The following is a 20,742-nucleotide window of genomic DNA, read 5'->3' on the forward strand; positions in this document are numbered from 1 at the left end:
CTGAAGTATTAAATATTGGGAATATCGAGGAAGCAAAGAATATGTTTTATTTTGTACAGTCAGTCACAAAAATAAGAAAACTTGCGCTAATTGAAATGTAATGAGAGTATAAATAGGTTTAGGTTTAGGTTTGTTTTTTTTCCTACTGGTTATAAGAGTATAAATAATATTTAAAGTATGGGTAGTAGGCTTAAGTACATTGTAAAACAGATAAAGTAAGGATGTAGATGTGAAAACCAAACAACCTCCTTTTTAATAGGCTGTGAGCCTGTAATACAAATAAACTTATTATTATTATTATTATTATTATTATATTGTCTCCAAATACAATTAAATACAACACTCAACTGGAAAGGGTGCAACATAGGTTTCTGCGGTTTGCAGAATATAAACTACACATTCACCAGGCCTGTCTGGGATCATGATTTTGCATCGATACTTGTTAAACTTAATATGACAACGCCTTCTGCCCGCAGAACTGTAACGGACATGACCTTTCTTTTTAAGATCATAAATAGTGAAATTTATTGTTCTGCGCTACTGGAACTCGTTGATCTACATGCTCCTACCAGATGTGTTAGAAAAAGGCCACCTTTCGTATACCGCGAATTCAAATCTAAATATGGGTCAGTTGATCCAATGAATCGCTTAATGTTCAGTGCTAGCTCCTATGTAGACTATGTCGACTTCTTTTCCGGTAGTAGTTCCTCTTTCAGTTGGAAGCTATTCAGGCTATTGTGTCAGGAAAATCCTATCACGTCGTTGTAACTGTGCTTTGTATTGGGCAATGCCCGTTTAATTTTCAATAATAATAATAATAATAATTACTACCTACATACGTTATACTGCGGGTAATTGCATACAAAGCACACTATGGATCATTTCGTTTCGAAGCAATTGTCCTTTGAGATTTTACGTGCTTAAGCATTTCCACGACGAAGTGGAATCTGAAGTCATTCAGTTTTCCCAAAGTTCTCGGGCAAAGCCGCAAGCACAGTGTTCTTCCGTGTCGATACTCGAATTTGCTTATACGTATTGTGTTTGTATACTTTGGGCTCACTTGGAAGTGTTCGGTAAACTTTAAAAATAAAGCAATCCCATACAGTACGGAAAATATTTATTGCTCCCAAATCCACGGCCTATGAAACAATCTTCGAGTAGTTAGTACCCCACTTATTCCCACCAAGATATCGGCCCAATATTATCGATACAAAATTAGGTGAAAGGTGAATACACGCTAAATATTTGATTGACGCAACAAACATTTCCAATAATGTGTTTACTTTATATTTTTAACGAAATCGTTTCTCATTTTATTGAAAAAGAGAATTGTGATTTCAGCAGAACGACGAGTGTGCTGTACGTCTAACAATAAGTCTGCAGCATTCTCGTCATCGGCGAGACCCTTCGATGCGCGATAATTAGAGCCCCAAGAGGAAAGTATTTCTTCCCTCTCCTCGTCGGCTGTAGTTGTTCGTAGTAATTTAGCAGGTAGCAAGACCGGCGCGGGTCTACGTAGTTGTGCTCACCCCCTGTCCTCAGCTCTCTCTTGGTCGCCCTCCAACACCCTTTCAACCCATTCCGCGTGTATTTAAAAGCGTTTAAGGGTGCCCTCCAATCTCAAGTGCTCTTCGCCGGATACACAATGGTTCTTGCGTATTATTTGTTGGTGAAATAACATGCTGTCAGTTATGGGGGATATGCTAAATATATAGGGTACGGCTAGAAATTCGAAGGAGAATCGATCGAACTTGTCCTACCGCTCGAGTGTTGTGCTTCGAGTCACGTTGAACCGGCACGTTCACGTTCCAGAACAAGATTTTTATACAGAACCTTCTTTCACAAGACAATCCGCGGTACGTGCCACTCTACAGACGTATTTGGGATACGATCATCGATCGCCTTCTGAAATTCCTCCTTTTCGTCTCTATCCCGATATTTTCAACTCCTCCTGTCAAGATGCGATGGCACGAAAGTACTGTTTATTCCTCTGTCCAACATCTATTAATATCGGAGAATCATTTCCTCTGATATGCTAGGCTCCTATAGTCTAGGCGTAATTTCGTACGTTACGCAACAAATAGCGATCTTTGAACACTGTAAAGTTTTAAAGCCGTTCGTTTACTTGCTTGAATATTTTTCTGTATTTTTGTATAAGTGTAACTTTCGAGCCTCTAGCATTTATAAAATTTATGAGAACAGTGGACTTTACCGAAACAAGTAGCTTTTAAACAATTTTTGGGGACAGAATTCTCTTGTTTTGGGGAAGTGAGTTTTGTTTAAAAAAAATAATGGGTAGCATGAAAGTAAGCGGCGGAAGAAAACGTTCACAGTTCATATCACGAATAAGTGAGTAACACATAAAATATTTATATTGGTATTTAATATTTCCTTCGATAATAATAGATTCGATAGAAATCGTTTCTCTTTAATCGAATAACTTGAAATTAAATTCTGACCCTTCTTTAGTTCTGTTACGAGAAAAATCAGTCGTGAATGGTAGTTGGAATAATCTAGCCTCGTGCATTACGATAACACAGCTGCAAAAATGATTACATATGGACTTAGACAAAGACTAATCTCTCTCCTATATGATAACGTCAATTAATGAAATTAGGTATTAATATCAAGTATTATATATCATTCAACTACTTAGTCGCAGTTTAAGCGACAGGAATTATTGTAAGTAATAATGTTTATGATTCCATTTTAGAAATTAATCGCTTTATTTAGTGTAGGTATCTGACCACGTGACCACTGCACTGTTGAAAACTCGGGTGTGAAACGTCATAGGACATAGACTGACTATACAGGATCATACGATAAAACTGCAACCTATGCGCGCGCGAACAGACGAAAATGGCAACACCGCCTCACGGACGCATTCCACTACAACCATTCACCGGCCCGGCGTTCGGAGGGCTGCCAGCGACCGCTGGACAGCAGTGGTGCCCGAGCTTCGAAAATTTTAGGATGGTCTCTTCCAAATAAACGTCGCAAAGGGCTATTTGAAATTTTCCGGCCCGGGTTGAAGAATTTGGGGCCTTTTTCGTATAACTTTTGTAGTATAAAAGATATCCGAATGCAATTTGCGCCGAAGAATGAGGAAAAATTATTTCCTCTTAATGATGGATAATTTAAAATATTTTTCTTTTATCAATTTAACTATAATTGTTGTAAAAAGCTTTTGCAAACTGTTTATTTAATACTGTATTTAATGCTCTTTTTAAAATTCGTGGTGTTGATAAACAATAGGCTAGTTGTTTCTGTATCATTACTTTCATAAATTGAGAAATTAAATTTTTATTCAATTATGTGTTAGTTCTGCAAACCTCAGAATCTATTTTTCTGGCTTTTTTTATAATTTTATCCTTAATGCAGTGCATGCATAGATCGGACGTAACGGATAGCTAATTGGACGTTTCTTTGATTGTAGCGGTGTTTGAATTTTTTTCTACAATTTTTGAGTCTGAATGTTTTCATATACGCCTATACCGGCTTCCGTTAATGTTATTTTTTGGAACGATATATCATTATTGTGGCTTTTACACGCAGGTGGCGAAAAATCTCTCTGTACACGGGTATAACGCCGCGGTCAACCCTGTCGTAGCTAAAAAATTTTAAGTTAAGACGGGTACGAAACCAGTCGACATTGTTTTCAAACCTCATTATAGTGATCTGGAGTGCGAGTGGTAAACTGATCATACAATTTATTTTTAATAGTAAAGCGCGCGCTCGCTTACCTGTGCCAGGAAATTCCGCACAGCTCTTTGCGACGTTAATTTGAAAGAGACCATCCTAAAATTTTCGAAGCTCGGGCATTACTGCTGTCCAGCGGTGGCTGGCAGCCCTCCAAACGCCGGGCCGGTGAATGGTTGTAGTGGAATGCGTCCGTGAGCAGAGTTGGGCATTAGTCGAATCAATTTTTATTCGACTACATTTTTATTCGAATGAACTCGAATAAAAATTTCGAATAAAGTGAAGTTATTCGAGAATAACGAATAAATTTTTATTCGACTAAATTTGTATTTGACTAAATTTTTAGTCGTTATTCGTTATTCGAAGGACCACCGTGGCGACTAAGCGACACGAATTAGCGGAGGTCAGAATCCGAGCCACCCCGACTCGGGTCCCGTGGCCCTCGGCCTCCGGCTGGGCCGAGGGGGGTATCATAAGGCAAGGAGAACACTTTTCGAGTGTACCTACTCGAGCCGAAGCGGCTTATTCTTGACGCTTAGTCACCACGGCGATTCTTCGAATAACGAATTACGAGGAACGAATAACGACTAAAAATTTAGTTGACTAAGATTTTATTCGTTATTCTCGAATAACTTCACTGTATTCTAAATTTTTATTCGAAGGATAGTTGAAGAATTATTTAGTCGAATAATGCCCAACTCTGTCCGTGAGACGGTGTTACCATTTCGTCTGTTCGCGCGCGCGTAGGTTGCAATTTTGATGGATGACCATGTACTTTAACAATATACTTAATATATTGTATTTCGGTGATGTTTCTATAAACAACACCGGTTACAACTAAATATAAAGCTAAATCGATCTGACAAGACGCAAATTATCTAATCGCAAGTAGATGCAACTACTTAAAGTAAAATATTGAGTATAGGTACATACATACCTACGTATTCTGCGAGAATGGAATGGTTGTATGGAAAATACTGTTTGGAAGATGCTCTGTGAGAATTCTGTCTCAGGTCTTAAGGGGGCTGTCTCACTGGGCCTTGAAGTGTGTGTGTACGCTCACACAAGCTAAGTTGGGCGTGTACGTGTACGCATGTAGTAAACAAACCGTAAATTACAACTTTCGTCCTGGAATCGGCAAGAAGCAAGTGTTTGCGGGTATAGTTGGTGCAGGGTGGTCTGGTGCGTTTGAACGTTAATAAGCACCGTATGTTGAAATAATAATGAATTTATGACTCCAGAAATGACAAAATGAGGGTTCAAGGATTCTCCGACACCGGCATTGATGGTATATTCGCGCCATGTAGCATCAGAAACGGTGGAAGTCCAAGCTAGCCGATAAATGTAGGGAAGACATAGTTGCCGATAAGTATTGAGAGTCGTATCGCGCTGTTGCCGCATTTCCCGTATTACTATTTTGTCGTCAGGGAGGCTTGAATGAATCACGACGATGCGGCTGGAGAACAGAGATGCCCAAAGATAATATCTGGATAAACTCAAATAAAAAAAAACTTTATGTTTATCCGTTATTCGAAGCCTCGAATAGCACGATTTATCTTTATTCCAAACACCACGGATGAATAAATTTATTTGAAGTAAATTTATTCGACGGCGAAAGATAATGTTTTTTTATATAAAGAACGTATATTCGAATCGTTGAATAAGGTTTTCATCTTTATCCGCACCCATACAGCACACTCTCGTTGCAGCAAAGTTACAGAATGCTTGCAGAGCAAGATTGCAATGTTGCACGCAACGTTGCCGCAAGGGTGCAGTAATAATTCTATGTCCGCCTCCTGCAACGTTAAATAACGGTGTGTATATATGTGTGCAGAATCATAGAAGTATAAAGCTCGTGTTTCTTTTTCTCAAAGAAAATTCTTTTCCCCCAAGGGGATTCGAATCGGTGACCTGTAGCGTCGTAGGTGAACACTTTACCGCCGCAGCTACAACAATGATTGATAAGAATGCTAACGTATTCGAACTTATACTCCTACCATGCAGAAGTGATACTCAAATTATTCAAAAACGAAGACTCATTTTGACAAACTCCATTAGGGTTTTGTAACACTAGTAGGTATGTACTACAAATTCCACCATGTGTCATTCTACACATTAAAATGTGCAGGGTGACTCACCTAACATTTAAACTTAAAATATCTCCGTTGTTTGTAATGATACGAGAAAATGTCTCAGGAAAAAAATGATTGCTAGACAAAAAGGACAACATATTATACATGGCTGAAATTGTATTTTTATTGGCTATAACGTTACAGTAATGAAAATACGTCATCCCATTAAAAAAACCATCGTTGATCTTGAAATTTCGGGAAATATGACCTTGAGACAAAAATCGTCTGTATCAGAATAACTGTCTCTCTGAAGCAAACATTGTTTTCCTTAGACATTTTCTCGTATCATTACAAACAACGGAAATATTTTAAGTTCAAATGGTAGTTGCAGCAACATTGCGGCAATATTGCAGGAACGTTGCCGCAATACTGGCGCAACGTTGCTGTAACATTGTGGAAACGTTACCAAATGTTGCTGTAACATTGTGGTAACGTTACCAAACGTTGCTGTAACATTGTGGAAACGTTACCAATCGTTGCCGTAACGTTGTAGAAATATTGTAGGAACGTTGCCGTGCAATATTGCACCGCAACATTGATGCAACTATGCAGCAATAATTCTATGTCCGCCCCGTGCAATGTTGCACGGCAACGTTGCAACAACGTTACATCCACATTGCGCGGCAACCATGCAACACTGCAAGGTTACTGCAACCATCCTGCAATGTTGCCGCCACGAAGTGTGCTGTATGGGTAGTTTATTCGACTTTTATTCGAAGGTTCCGAACAACTTTCGGCAGCGTGTTTATCCGAATCGGCGCGATCTCTCTTCGAGCCGAGGACTTGGGCTGCTCGGTTCGAAAGGCATACAGTGTTGTTTGTAGTGGATTATGTATTAATATAATGTAAAACGTAACGTTTACAGTAACATACTGCTGAGATTTTCCAGATTAAAATGAGTTCAAATACGGTATAAATCGGGTTATTTCTAGAACTGCACTAGATAATTAAATATAAATGAAACATTTATAATCTAATAATGCTAAAAAAAATATATAAAAAAATTAAGTTAAACGATTTTATTAAAAATGCACTAAAAACTAAATTAAAATGCACTAAAGACTAAAAAATAATTCTTTGCTTGTACTACATTTTTTTCCAATTCGAACGTAACGTATCATTTCTCGATATAAATTGTGTATTTACTACGGGAATCGCGATGCGACTAGCGTCTCGCACGCAGCGGCTTTATGTCGTTTTCGTAAAGAACGCGAGTGGGTGATTTCAACTCGTTTGGATTTGTGGTTATGGGTTATATTTATTGATGATGGGTAATTTTTTCACCCCCTAGGAGTCAATTTTTTTTTAAATATTGTATTGTCATCCAAACTACGCGCACCTGCAAAGTTTCAAGACAGTTGGATTGTTGGAAGTTGATTAAATTTGAGTTGCCAGATTTGAAGGATGCATACATCAAACAAACAGAGCATCGAAGCTCAATAGAATCGTTTAAAAATAATCCGATTTACACTATAATATAATCTTAGATAATCCGACTTTATCTTTATTTGTCGTCGAATAAAAATAACCCAGATCTATTTTCATTTGAAACGCCACGGATGAATCAGTTTATTCGATGGGAATTCATCCGTCGGCCACAAATAATTTTTTTAATCGAAGGCCTTCATTCTTGAGGTCCCCCGAAGCCCGAGCCGAGCGACATTGTATCGCTCACCCGTCAAACCTGCCGCCTGGAGTTGCTCGGCGATGTATCATCGATTATGCAGAAACAGAAATTCTTTATTTTTCATCGTATCAATATGAAAGTGATTCTGCCGATTAAATTGACAGAAAATAATTTAAACCGGACTATTTTGAACGAAACGGGCTTTCAATTCTGCAAATAAATTTTATGTGTAATATCGTTAATAATGATAGTTCAAATTGTGTCAGGTTTGGTATCTTTCCATCTTTCCTTCTTACATTCCCGGACCTCTCTATCTTTCATTATTGCTACGTTCAGCGAGGCTCTGACGGTAGACGCAGGTCTCGTGCTATATTCCTTCAACACTTCTCGATAAAAAGAGAGAACTCTGTGGCAACAGCGCGGCAGAGGCAGAGGAACAGAACATGTGGCAACTATGCGTAAAAAATTTGTCTACCCAGAGTACCTGGAGATGTCATCTCTGTACAAGTTCTTTTTATCGACCGCAGTAGTTTCATTAGGGTCCGTTTGTTTACTGGGGACACTTCGATCGATTCGGACCATAGCAAAAATGAGACGGCCCCCTTAAATAGATTCGCTGTTTGGTGAGGAGAGGATAGCCCTTATATAGTAACCAGATGAATAAGTCTGATTCTGTATGAATTTGTACTTTGGAGTGGAAAGTGTAATGATAAGTAAGTTGTTTTGGATTGAGTTGCTAAAAAACCCTTACCCAGGAGATGCCTAAGGTTGTGTTCAGATATATTGGCCGGTGAGTTCGGTTTCGCGAGCAGCGCGCGAGGAGAAATCAGCCACCACCACCTGACGATCGTGGATTGGCAGTTGAAGTTGCCGGGCCCCCGAAGGGTATGGTGGGGTAACGGGAACGCTGCTCGGCTCCGCCTGAACGAAGCCGCGTGGCTGTTGTTTATTCTTAGCGTAGTAGTTGTGTGCGTTACGAAGCTATGCGTAAACCAATACGAGATGAAGCTATCGAGAAAGAATCAACGTTCTGACCAATAAAGCTCCTGAATTTTTTCGGACCTAACGCACACCTATTCTGATCTATGTATTTCTACGCTAAGAACTCAGTTTGGCCTACACGTCAGGAGCTTGGCGCTATCCCCACCACTTCTGACTCGCTCTTGTTCTGCGAAGGCGAGAGCGAGATGGAACGAGAGCAAGAAAGAAACGAGAAAGTGGTGGGGTGCTTCGCTGTGTGTTACGTACCTCACGGGCACCGAATCCCCATCGCGCGACGAGCAGGCCTAGCCCGAGAGAGAGTGGGAACGTTGAGAAAAGGAGCACCGTGGAGACAAGCGGTATGGTGGGAGAATACTCCTCATGAAACTCACCGACCAATATATCTGAACACGACCTTAGTGACTAACAGAATGTTAATAGAAAGGTCATCCAACAACACTGTAATATTTTATTTTTGGCATGTAGGTACCGCGCCATAAATATGAATTTGTTGACATCTGATCACACGTTGATCGAGGATTATGCCTGGTGCACACCTATTATCAACATTTCCATTAACTGAACTGTTTAGTCAAATTTAGTACTGTCTACGATCGCACATCGATAAAACAATTTAGTCGAGTAATAATTGATGGTATGCGCGATACAGTAGCGCACTGCGGATTGTATCGCGCCATCGATTGATAGTTGCCCGATTTTCTTGTCAAAAAATAATCGAGTGTCAACTCAATCTCGTTTGAATTTTTGCTTCTTTGTCGCAAACGAATCAGTACACATTGGTTTATTACAATGTGTACGCATTTTAGTAATTTGATGGTTTGTTTCTCGTTTGCTGAGATAAAACGCAAAAATTCAAGCTCGGGGTAAATTGTAACATGTTACTACTTACTCCGCTCTAAATGGTGATAAAGCAAACATGCTACTTGCTGACACACCGGAAAAAAGATGCTCTAGATCAGCGAAGGCCAGTTGGAGTCATTTGGGAGCCCGGGCCCCATGATGTTTACCAGAGCCGCGCGGAAGGGGAGCTCGAAAGCCAATGATAACGTGGGCGCGCAACAGATAGGAATAACTGTAGTAGTGTGGGGTGCAGCCTCGTACCCGTACGATAGACTTGAATGACTGGGATTCTTGGGTCCTCCAATGATCGTTGCCACTAGGGCTCCTAAGAGAGCCAGTTATTTCAGCCTATGGGTACGAACCTGCACCGCATGCTACTACTTATACCAAATTTGGTACCCCGCACTAGTACGCACTAAGTGCGAACTTTTTCGGTGCCAAAATCATTTTAGCACATTCGTCAGGCACGCACTGAATCTGTGCTGTTCTGGTGCTGCCCCTGTTGCCAGTTTTTAAGCCTACACTCCTTATCGCACCACTCTCCCTTTTCTACCCTCTCTCCTCCTGGCCCCACCTTTCCTATCGCCCCTTTTATCCTATCCCTCAACTCCCTCCAATCTTCCTGTATTCCTTTGTCCCCTCCCTCTTTCTTACCAAAAATCCTCAGAAACTCCTCTCTCCCCTCCACTGTCCAGTTCTCCCTCCCTGCCCCTCTTCCCTCCCCCTTTCCCCCTTCCTTCCCCCTCCCTGCATTTCCCCCTCAGCCATACTACCACCGGGTGATGGTCTGAGTTTACCCTACCTCTCCCTCCTCGCCCCTTCTATATTTTCGTTCATTATCCCCCACCCCCTCTCCAAATATTTGTATAACCTCCTCCCCTCCCCATTCACCTCTCTGTCCTTTGATCTCCTACTTTTCTGTCTCCTATCTTCCTCTACTCCCCCCATATCTCCCCCTTCCCCTCCTGTCCTCGCATTAAAGTCTCCCCCTATCACCCCCTTACTCCCTCCTCTCTCCCCTCCATCCACTCCTGTAACTCCTCCAGCTTCCTTTGTAAATCCTTATTCACATACACTCCCACCACCCTCCACCACTCCTCCTCCATCTTCATCTTCTTCATTATTATCCCCTCTTTCTCCCCTCTACCCCTTCTTTTGTTTCTATCTCCTTTCTCACCCCTATTATCATTCCCCCCTTTGCTCCCCCCTCCTTACTCTCCCTGTTCGCCCTTTGCTTCCCCGACTCGGGCCCCGAGGCCCTCGGCCGCCGGCCGGCCGAGGGCGGTATCATGAGGCAAGGGGAACACTTTTCGAGTGTACCTTATTCGTGACGCCTATTTAGTCGCCACGGCAGTCCTTCGAATAACGAGGAACGAATAAACGAATAATTTAGTCGACTAAAAATTTATTCGTTATTCTCGAATAATTTCACTGTATTCGAAATTTTTATTCTAAGGTTAGTCGAAGAACAATTTAGTCGAATAATGCCCAACTCTGCTTGCACACACTTGTCACACACCGCGACCGAAAACGGATGTCTTTTTACGGGTTAAAAATGTTAATTTTTCATATTCTTTTTTAATTGAAATAAAAGCACATGTTTTTGTCCCAAATACTGTGCCTTTTTTTAATAGCGTTCCCTAAAATCCGTAGCGTTCCGTTTCTTTTTGAGAAAGGAAAATAAGGTTAGGTTTAGCAGTTACAGAGGGAGCACTGAGAGCATAGACATATATAGACAGAGCGTAAGCTGAGGGGGGTGTAAGATTGGCGGTAAGGGGAGCGATACAGGCAAATCGGGTAACGCAGTGGTTATGCATGCCGAATGCTTCCGAAGCTACCCCGACGTGCCTGTATCTGACCTCTGCCTTTTCCCCTCCAAGCCTACCGTTCCCCTCGCCGATAGTCCCAGCTTCTGCGCCATCTATATATGTCTATGACTGAGAGGGCACATTGCAGTGGGTCCAGGGACAGTGTGGCCAATGATCTGGAAGCCGCCATTTTCAGGTCAAGCGCGCGCGATTTTTTAAAAGCATGAAATCATGTTTTATATAGTAACGTGAATGTATAAACTTAATATTTAATTTTATTAATGAAAACTTACAAGGGAACATCCCGAACCCGGAAATTTAAAAAATTCCGAAACTTTGTGAACATGTAGGGAATTTCCTCCTAATTACAACGCCGTAATTTTTGTTTGTTGCCCAAATTCACTCTAAGGGGGTGTAATTGACCCCCGAAAATCCGGTTATTTTCCGATTTTGTGTTATAACTCGCGAAGTGAAAAAGAATTTTTTTACCAATTGATAGTTTTAATTAAAAGAAATAACTTTTGTCTTGAAACTTTTCTTCTATCTCTTACAGTTCGCGAATTATAACAAATTCGGAAAATAGCCGAATTTTTAGGGGTTAATTCACCCTCTTTGAGTGAATTTGGGCAGCAAACAAAAAGTGCGTTGTAATCAGGAGGAAATCCTCTACATATTTACAAAGTTTCAGAATTTTTTGTATTTCCGGGTTCGGGATCTTCCCTTGTCAGATAAATACTTTGGCCAGTAGTGGGCCGCAATAGTAAATACTTAAGCATACTAATCAAAGAATTGTAATTTATGGGGTGAATTTGTTATTTGTAATATAAATTTACAATTGAAACAATTGTGGGCCGCAGTTCAGTGGCTAGAGGGCCAAATGCGGCCTGCGGGTTGCTCATCACCTGTTTATATATTATTTTTATAGATAATGTATGACTTGTAGTTCAAATACTTTATTAATCACAGTGTATTACAAACATAGCAATTATATTCAACAATTCATTAAAAAATATGTAGATACACATATATTTATAAGTAAAGCACATATAAGTATACTTTGATTATACTTAAATAAATAAATATTTACAAAATGAATAAGTAAATAAAAGTAAATAAAATACTTTAAGCAGTATAAAATTAATGATTTAAAACAGGGTTGACTAACTGGTGGCTCGCGAGCCACCGGGAGCTTCTCCACCCTGCTGCTACGCTGAACGGCCCCCCTCCATACCTACCAGACTCTGACGATCGCAGTGAATTCCTCCTTCTTTCCTTCTCTTTTCGACTGCCATCGTCAGAGTCTGGTAGGTATGGAGGGGGCCGTTCAGCGTGGCAGCAAGGCGGAGGTGCTCCCGGTGGCCCGCGAGCCACCAGTTAGTCAACCCTGATTTAAAGAATAATAATAGCATTGAAAATTTATAATAATCACATAAATAAATTACGTATACATATAAAAACTGTGTATGCAGGCTAGTTGGAGGTGCCTCCAACATTTAAAGGTGACCTTTGTTTTTTTCCCACGGAACATACATATTTATTCCCATGAACAGACAGAACTGTACCTATGCCATGTGTTTGTTGATACCTGAAAGAAATTGGATAAAATTACAGTACGTATGTAAGTTTTTAGAGTAGGTGGATTTGTAAACTAGTTTTATTATTAAACTTAATTTTACTTAACTTCACTGTTCTGTTTATTCGTTTGGTTTAAATGTTGTAATTGAATTTTGGAGGTACAATTTGTTTTATATATTTTTACATTTCTTTATTATTTATTTAAAATCTGAGGCATCTGAAATAGCATTTCAAATTTAAATGCTACTTCTAAATGTTCTACATGACGACTTAAATTTTTTTTAATAAGCGGCAAATATATATCAGCATAAAATAAAATTAAATAAAAAAGTACAGTTTTAACTTTCAACATGTAGCTCAAAATTTGATGTTATTTTAAAATTATACTATAATTTATTGTTACGCTTTGCAAAATAATTATATTTACTTTTGAGGTTAGTTTTTACTCCGTTTTAAGAGCCTTATAACAGGTTATTTAACTACTGTTAATAACGACTACTGTTAATAATAGTAATCCATATTACCAGTATGATACATGATATTACAATAACAGTCCATATCTACCTTGATTTTCTTATTTCGTTAATACGTTATTGCACTTATTATAAAGTGCTGGAACAGACACAACGAGTAATTTAGTCAAGTAGCCAATAATTTAGTAATTTACCATTGTTTTACTAAACTACTTGACTAAATTTTAGTGTTTACACACGAAAAATTACTAAATTACTCGCCGTGTCTGAATCAGCCTTAACTCTGAAAACCAATTTGAGAATGTATTTGTATTTTTGTTTTTCCTGTGTTTTTACACAGGATGCCGTTTCAAGCATTTTTGCTTATATTGCCCAACGAAATTGAAAAATTCATTTTTCCTCCTCTCTTCCTTCGGGTCCCAGCAGCAGCAGCGCACCGGGAGAAAGGTGGTCACCCATCTTTCCCCAGTACACCGCCCTGTGATGCTTAACTTCGGTGATCTAACGAGAACCGGTGTTTTCCATCACGGCTACGACCGCTGGTCAATTTGAGAATGTGTAAGTATATATCTAGACTAATCTATACATAAGAGCTGCCGGAAGTTACCTGAAAATGGCGGTACCAATCAGCGACGAGGAACAGACTGGCCACACTGTCCCTGGACCCACTGTAGCACATTATACGGACAAGCGTTACAACTCTGTCCCTTTTAATGGCTTCACTTAAAAAAATACGAAAACGTTTCGAAAGTGCTCATTTTGCTATTTTTTTCATAAAATTAGAAGCTTTTATGATATAATTAATGATAATTATCAATTTATTCACTTCTGCAAAGTACACACATATTAATTAATTAAAAAATCCTTTGGATAACTTAAAAGTAAATTTTCTGTGTCTTAATTGAAACAATTAATTTCGGTCCATTTTGAAAGTAATTTGGAGGTTATTCGCTGCCAACAAACTGCACTGACTGCACTGCCAATAACCTCAGTGCCATAAAGGTTGCACTCGTGCAGTTCATTCCGTTGATCCGAATGCGAAGTTTGCGCTACAGGACAGTTCTTGGTCACCGAATACGATACAGGATTGGGTCGTATGTAATCGATGCTAGGGAATCTGCACTGGCATTGTTCTGGTGCTGCACTGGCATGGTTTTCCCTATCCGTCGCGCGCCCACGTTATCACTGGCTTTCGAGCTCCCCTTCCGCACGTCTCTGGTAAACATATAGAGCCCTGGCTCCCAAAGAACTCCAACTGGCCTTAGACGAACAACAGAACCGTCGAGAATCGAAAAGGTAGAAAAAAAAGTATGAAGGCAAAAGTGAAGGCAGCGAAAAGAAGATTTTGATAGAATCAGATGAATAATTAAGCAATGATTGTTTAACTCATTGTATATCAAATGTTTAATAATGATCTGTATTTTCACATATATTTTTTAGAAATGTTTATTTGTGTTCACATTTGTATTTAAATAAGTAAAACAGATGTGTTACAATTACAAATTGTAACAATTTACCCCACATGGGGTGTTACTTCTTACCCCGGACTGGGGCACATTGTAACAAAGGTTCAGATTTGTTTAAGATGAAGCTAGATGTCTAAGTGTCCAAGATTTTGTCACGTACTTACGCTCAATGAGTTCACCGCATATGTAAGTAGTAAGTCACGCAAATTATTTCCTGATTGAGGAAAACACTTTCGAGAAGAAACTGTGAAAACTTTTTTGTTACAGTCTGTCCCGGTCTCCCCTACTATGTGAAGAGTGAATTTTCTTCTTCCTTCGAACTAGTACCGGGATGTTAATATTTAATTTTGTAGTAGCAAAGTCGTAATGCACCTACAAATATTTTTTATTCGAAACCTCGTAATTTTTTATATGTTTCCAGAAGTAACAATTTGAAAATATCTTCACCTATTTCTCCATGATAAAAAAAATGGATAGCATGTAAGGCACACAATTCTAATTCATTTTTATAATCCAACTAGTCCTTTGTCTCTGCTCCTCATACTTGGCGCTCCATCGGCGCTCATACACGTGAATTTCTTAAAATCTGTATATTTTTCTGCTTCCGTTCTTGGAGCATTCAAAATATCGATATCCCTGTTTGTGTTGTGCAATGCGACTAAACCGAGTAACATTCCATTTAGTAAAAAGCCTGTAGCACTGTTCGAATAAAAATGATAGGTACCTACTTCTTCCCGGTCAAACCGGGATGTAACCCTATTCCCGATGATATAATATATCTAGCACTTCCATCTTTTTTCGAAAACATAAAATGGATTTCCCAATTACAACTGAGAAGTCGCATTTCATGTGATTTCTTTACTTTAGCTGACTATTGTACTAGCAACTGTTTGTAATGTAAAAATGCAATAATAATAATATATTGTTGTGCCGCAAAACACTATTTATTCTAAAATATTAAAAATATTTATAAACCACCAAAATTACTTAAAATACCTTATTATAATACCGTATTATAAATCCTTATGGACTATTACTTATAAAATATTAAACGATAGTCAACGTTTAATAAGCAAAATTTAAATAAATTCACTAACCAGGGGAGGACACCATGAGGTAGACACAGATTTTGATGAGCTTTGGCACGCTGGATCTATGTAGAAAATAAGTAAAAAGGTGTCCGAGCGTTTCTGCCAATGGGCCTTAATAATAAAGATATTTACATGTAAATTATTAAAAATTTCATAGTGGCCGCGGGGTTTTAGTGGGTAAAAATCCCACACTACCCTCGCGCACCCGGGGATTTCCCTCTGAAGGAGTCGGGGTGCCTTTTGAAGATTTCCTCAAGTTAAAAAAAAAATATAAAAAAAATTTATAAAGTTTTTTTTTAACGTGGAGACATCTTCTACCCTGGCGTCCGCGGGAGATTCTCTTCTGGAGGCGTCGGGGTGCCTTTTGAAGATATCTCCACGTTAAACAAAACTTTATAAATTTTTTTAATATACTATTTTTTTATAATTTTTTTTTTAACATGAGGAAATCTTCAAAAGGCACCCCGACTCCTTCAGAGGGGAATCCCCGGGGGCGCCAGGGTAGTGTGGGATATTTACCCATTAAAACCCCACGGCCACTATGAAATTTTTAATAATTTCCATGTAAATATCTCTATTATTAAGGCCCATTGGCAGAAACGCTCGGACACCTATTTACTTATTTTCGACATCGATTCATCGTGACAAGGCTCATCAAAATCGGTGTCTACCTCATGGTGTCCTCCCCTTGTAAGTTAAAGGCGTTCTGTTAATGACTGATGTAAATGCGCTGGAAGCAGCATTTACATCAGTCATTAACAGAACGCCTTTAACTTACAAGGTTAAGTTTCTCTTTTTCGGGGCATTCCGCTCATAAAACAAAAGGCGATACATTAATTTTCGCGGCAGACATTTATATTGACCGCGCATCGTAAAGCGCAACACCAGCCAGCGTCGTTGCACCGTAGTAACGGGACAGAGAGTTGGGGGGAAGAGCCTTAGCTCCGTAACTGATCGTGAGTTCGGACATCTCTGGACTGAACTGTTGATCGACAAAAAGTCGATAGTACAATAGTATGTGCCAGCTAGAACAATATAAATTTCGTTTCCTCAAGGTTCAGGTGGTATCCCAAAAAGAAACACGTTCGTGAATGCCTCGCGTACGCCTCTTCCTGAATGTATGCGTGTTCCCTAGTCGATAATCAAATAACGCTGATTCGATCGAACACAGGATACACATAATTAAAGAGTATGTAATTATGGGCTACTTCCAAGATGAGAAGTATTAAGTTATTATGAGTTATTAATTGCTTTATTAGATTAAGCGATTGATGATGCATCGAGAAGCGCAGAATTGGTAATACAAAGTTCCTTTTAGTCCTTTAGCCCTGGACACCGTTTTTTACGTCTCGTGTGTGTCTGCGCGCGGGTACGTGTGTGGGCGTGAATTTTTATTAGAATTTTTTTTATCTAACCAGTCGGCCTCTGCATTTGGGGAACGGAAAGTATGTGATCAGGAGGTTTATGATAGTATCTCCGGTTTATAAATACAATGCTTCTTTTTTTATTTATGTATATATGCATTTCTTGTAGAATGCGTTTTATTCGTCTCTCTTAAAATGATGTTTTCTTTGGCTTGATTAAGAACGCTGTTTATGTTGACACCGTAAAATTTAACAGTAATTATGAGGACAATGAAAATGTAACACAGGATCGATGCAATATGTATAATAAACTGTAGCGTATGTGAGTATGTGTTACTAGGGCCTGGGTAAAGTAGCCGAATATAAGACCCATTTCTCAAGAACGTCATACCTCTTGACTATAAAGAACACTTTTATTAAAATTCGATACACGTTTTAAAAGTAAAATATGTATTCTTTAGCGACCTACTGGCAAGTAGGTACTGTAACAAAGATTCGGTTTCTTCAAAATAAAACAAAAACGATAGTCATTCAAATAAGCAGATAAAAAAATGGGTTCCTAATATGAGACCCAGTTTGTTTTTTTCCTGAAATTTATTTTTTCTTTCTTTTTTTTATAAATTTGGCATGTGAAATCTATTTCTTCATTACATCATTTCATTTTATACGTACACTTAACACATTGCTCTTCTAGCACATCTGAAGAGTAAAGACCTGCGCAAAACAACCATTCTGTATCATAATTTTCTTTCATAAAGTCGGGTCCATATTTGTTACCGCACCGTGGGCCGCGTTCCGTTGCCGCTACCTCTTACCTATCTGACCGGTCGTTTCAACAAGTGTAGACGATGTCTGGCGATGTCGGTCGATTCCGAGACATTCATCGGAACGGCCGAACCAAGTGACCATCACAGTATGCGATAACAGAACATTGTTAGATAGGTAACAGGTCGCGGTAACAGAGCAGGGTAGGACAGCAAATGCGGACCCGGCTTTAGCGGTCCCAGTTCTGGGCGGTGCAGTGTAAAGCCGAAACAGTTGAGCGCATGCACACGCGAAAACCACGCATTTCGACAGTTTTCAACCGAAAACTGTGATTTGCACCACTTTTAACTGTTTGTGGCTCGTAGCTATACGTTAACCGATTTCGTTGATATTTTCAACATGTATACAACTTCTTTAAATCTACAAATGGACTTTTAAATTTTCATGACAGCCTGAGATAAAAAAGTTGAAAAACCGATCTTCACTATTTTTTGCAATTTTTTTCAAAACCACGGAACACGCCATCTAGTAAACTAATCTGTCTAGCTTCTAAAAAACTCAGGTCTTTTGGATTAATTTTAATAAAGTTATTCTGTTTTAAACGGGGTCCGAATACTTTTACACATAATAACAGACAAATCGTCCAACGAAACGTTTATCAGACTGACTGTAAGGGGTAGGTATGTATACAATGTTAGTGGCATATCTAATTATTATAGAGACGATCATTTTGACGAGAATTGTATTGGAATTAAACTGGAATAACAATGACTAGGAATGAGAAGTGTCACTTGTGACACTTATAGTGAACTAATATTAATTAAATTAACCAATATAAATTAATTAAAGTGATCAATTAGCTTATGATCATTCAAGAAGTTGCAAACTTTAAAAGTAGCTTAATCCTTTGTATCATAGTGTAACACCCGCGTTACACGAATTGAAAAATTTAAGCGCGCCATTTGGGGACTTTTGCATAAACTTTAAAGCGTTACTTTACTATTACCATATGTAGCAAGTGTCCTTATGGCAGAAATACATCCGTAGAAATTCTACGGTGACACACTGTCTCGTATTGTTGATTACAACTCTTAATTTCGCCAGGACCACTGAAAATACTAGGTAAACGCTAATTTTTCTCTCAATTATTTCGGATTTCCTTTGTGAATAAAATTGACGGCGAACATAATAATGTACGTAACACTAAATAGTGTAACATTCTGCAAAACCGAGCATTGACTGAACATTATAATATATAGGTACCTTTATGCATGGATTAACATTGGTGTTATATCCATATTTTTTCATTTATATAAAAATTGTTACACTAGGTTTTTTTTGCGTATTTTTACGTTGAAATGTGGACAAAAATACGCCGATGAGAATTATTCTGAGTAAAATAAAAAAATCATGATATTAAGGGTTAAAGGAAAAGAAAGGAAGAGATGAAGAAACTAATTATTAACTAATCAGTTGTTAAGAATTAAGTTAATATATGCAGGGTGCGCAAGATAAAGTGTCAGCATCGTTTTTTAATCATAAGTTTATTTAAAATCGGTATTTTTTTATAAAACAAAAACGAAAACAAAGCTGGTTTTAATACCATTGCGAACAATTTATAAGTAATCAAATTCAAAAATTTGAAGCGTTCGCTCCTTAGTTGCGGCACGGGACGAAATTCCGGATGAGATCCTGCGTGCCACCATCGACAATTTTAAGAATAGACTTCGGGCGTGTGTAAAAGCCAAACGAGAAATTTTTGAATTTGATTAATTACAAGTTGTTCGCAATTGTCTTAACTTTGTTGCCATTTTCATTTTTTTTTTAAATATTGAATTTGAATAAAGTTATGATTAAAAAGCGATGGTGACACTTTCTTCCGCACCCTGTATTAACAATCGGTTACAAGTTCTTTAACTACCTACATACCTATGTACTTCTTTTTTCGTTGAATTTAATCACAAATCGATGCCTGCTTCGGTATAACAACCATAACTCGCACTATATGTGTAACAACGAGTGTGACTCATCGATACAACTCAAGATATTAGAACTGAACCCGTACGAAGTGGAATTTAGCTTGATGAGTATGGTACAGAGAATTTTTAGGGCCTTTTGGAATAGGAGTGAGAACGATACGATGTTTCAATGTTTACGAAATTATCAGTAGGTAAGTATGTACATTAGGGTGGCTCTTATTTTCGACTTTTGAATTTTCTTTGCGGCACTACCCAGAACAATGAAAAAAAATCTGTGTAAAGTTTGAGCCCAATCGGATAACGGGAAAATGTGCCCCTGGGCCCTTCGAACAGTAAAATAATTATTTAAGGTGGTATTCTACTAAAAAATTCCATTTTTTTAATTTTCTAATAGGTTAGGGTTTCGAAAATATGTTCATAAAATATTAAGGTGAAATTCGTAGAACTTCCAGAGTTATAGGGGCTTAAGGCCGCAGCGTGGCATGTAATCGTTCCCTCGCCCTTGTATCTAAAGAGGTTATGACTGCCAGAGAAGAAAGAGCTGCCCAATTTGATTTTTTTGAAGCTGAGGAAAGTTTCCTCTACAGCCCTGGTATAGCAGATTAGAGGTAAGTTACGGAAATTAGTCGTTATATACCGTAACTTCAGTCGTATAGGTCGCAACTGTATGAAAAACATTAAACGCGTTTTTATCGAAACAAATTTTTTAAATCGGGCGCACATTTTTCTCAAAACTACTGGACCGATTGAGCTAAAATTTTACACACATTCAAAGTGAATGTGTACCTACAGCCCGAAGTAGAATTATATCAACAGTTTCAATGCAACGCCTCCCCCCCCCCACATTCCTTGTTTTAGTTCAAGAAAAGTCGAAAAATTAAAATATTAATTTTTATACAGCTGCGATTTCGGTAACAATGT

This window comes from Andrena cerasifolii, chromosome 10 (genome assembly GCF_050908995.1).
Source record: "Andrena cerasifolii isolate SP2316 chromosome 10, iyAndCera1_principal, whole genome shotgun sequence".
NCBI lineage: Eukaryota > Metazoa > Arthropoda > Insecta > Hymenoptera > Andrenidae > Andrena > Andrena cerasifolii.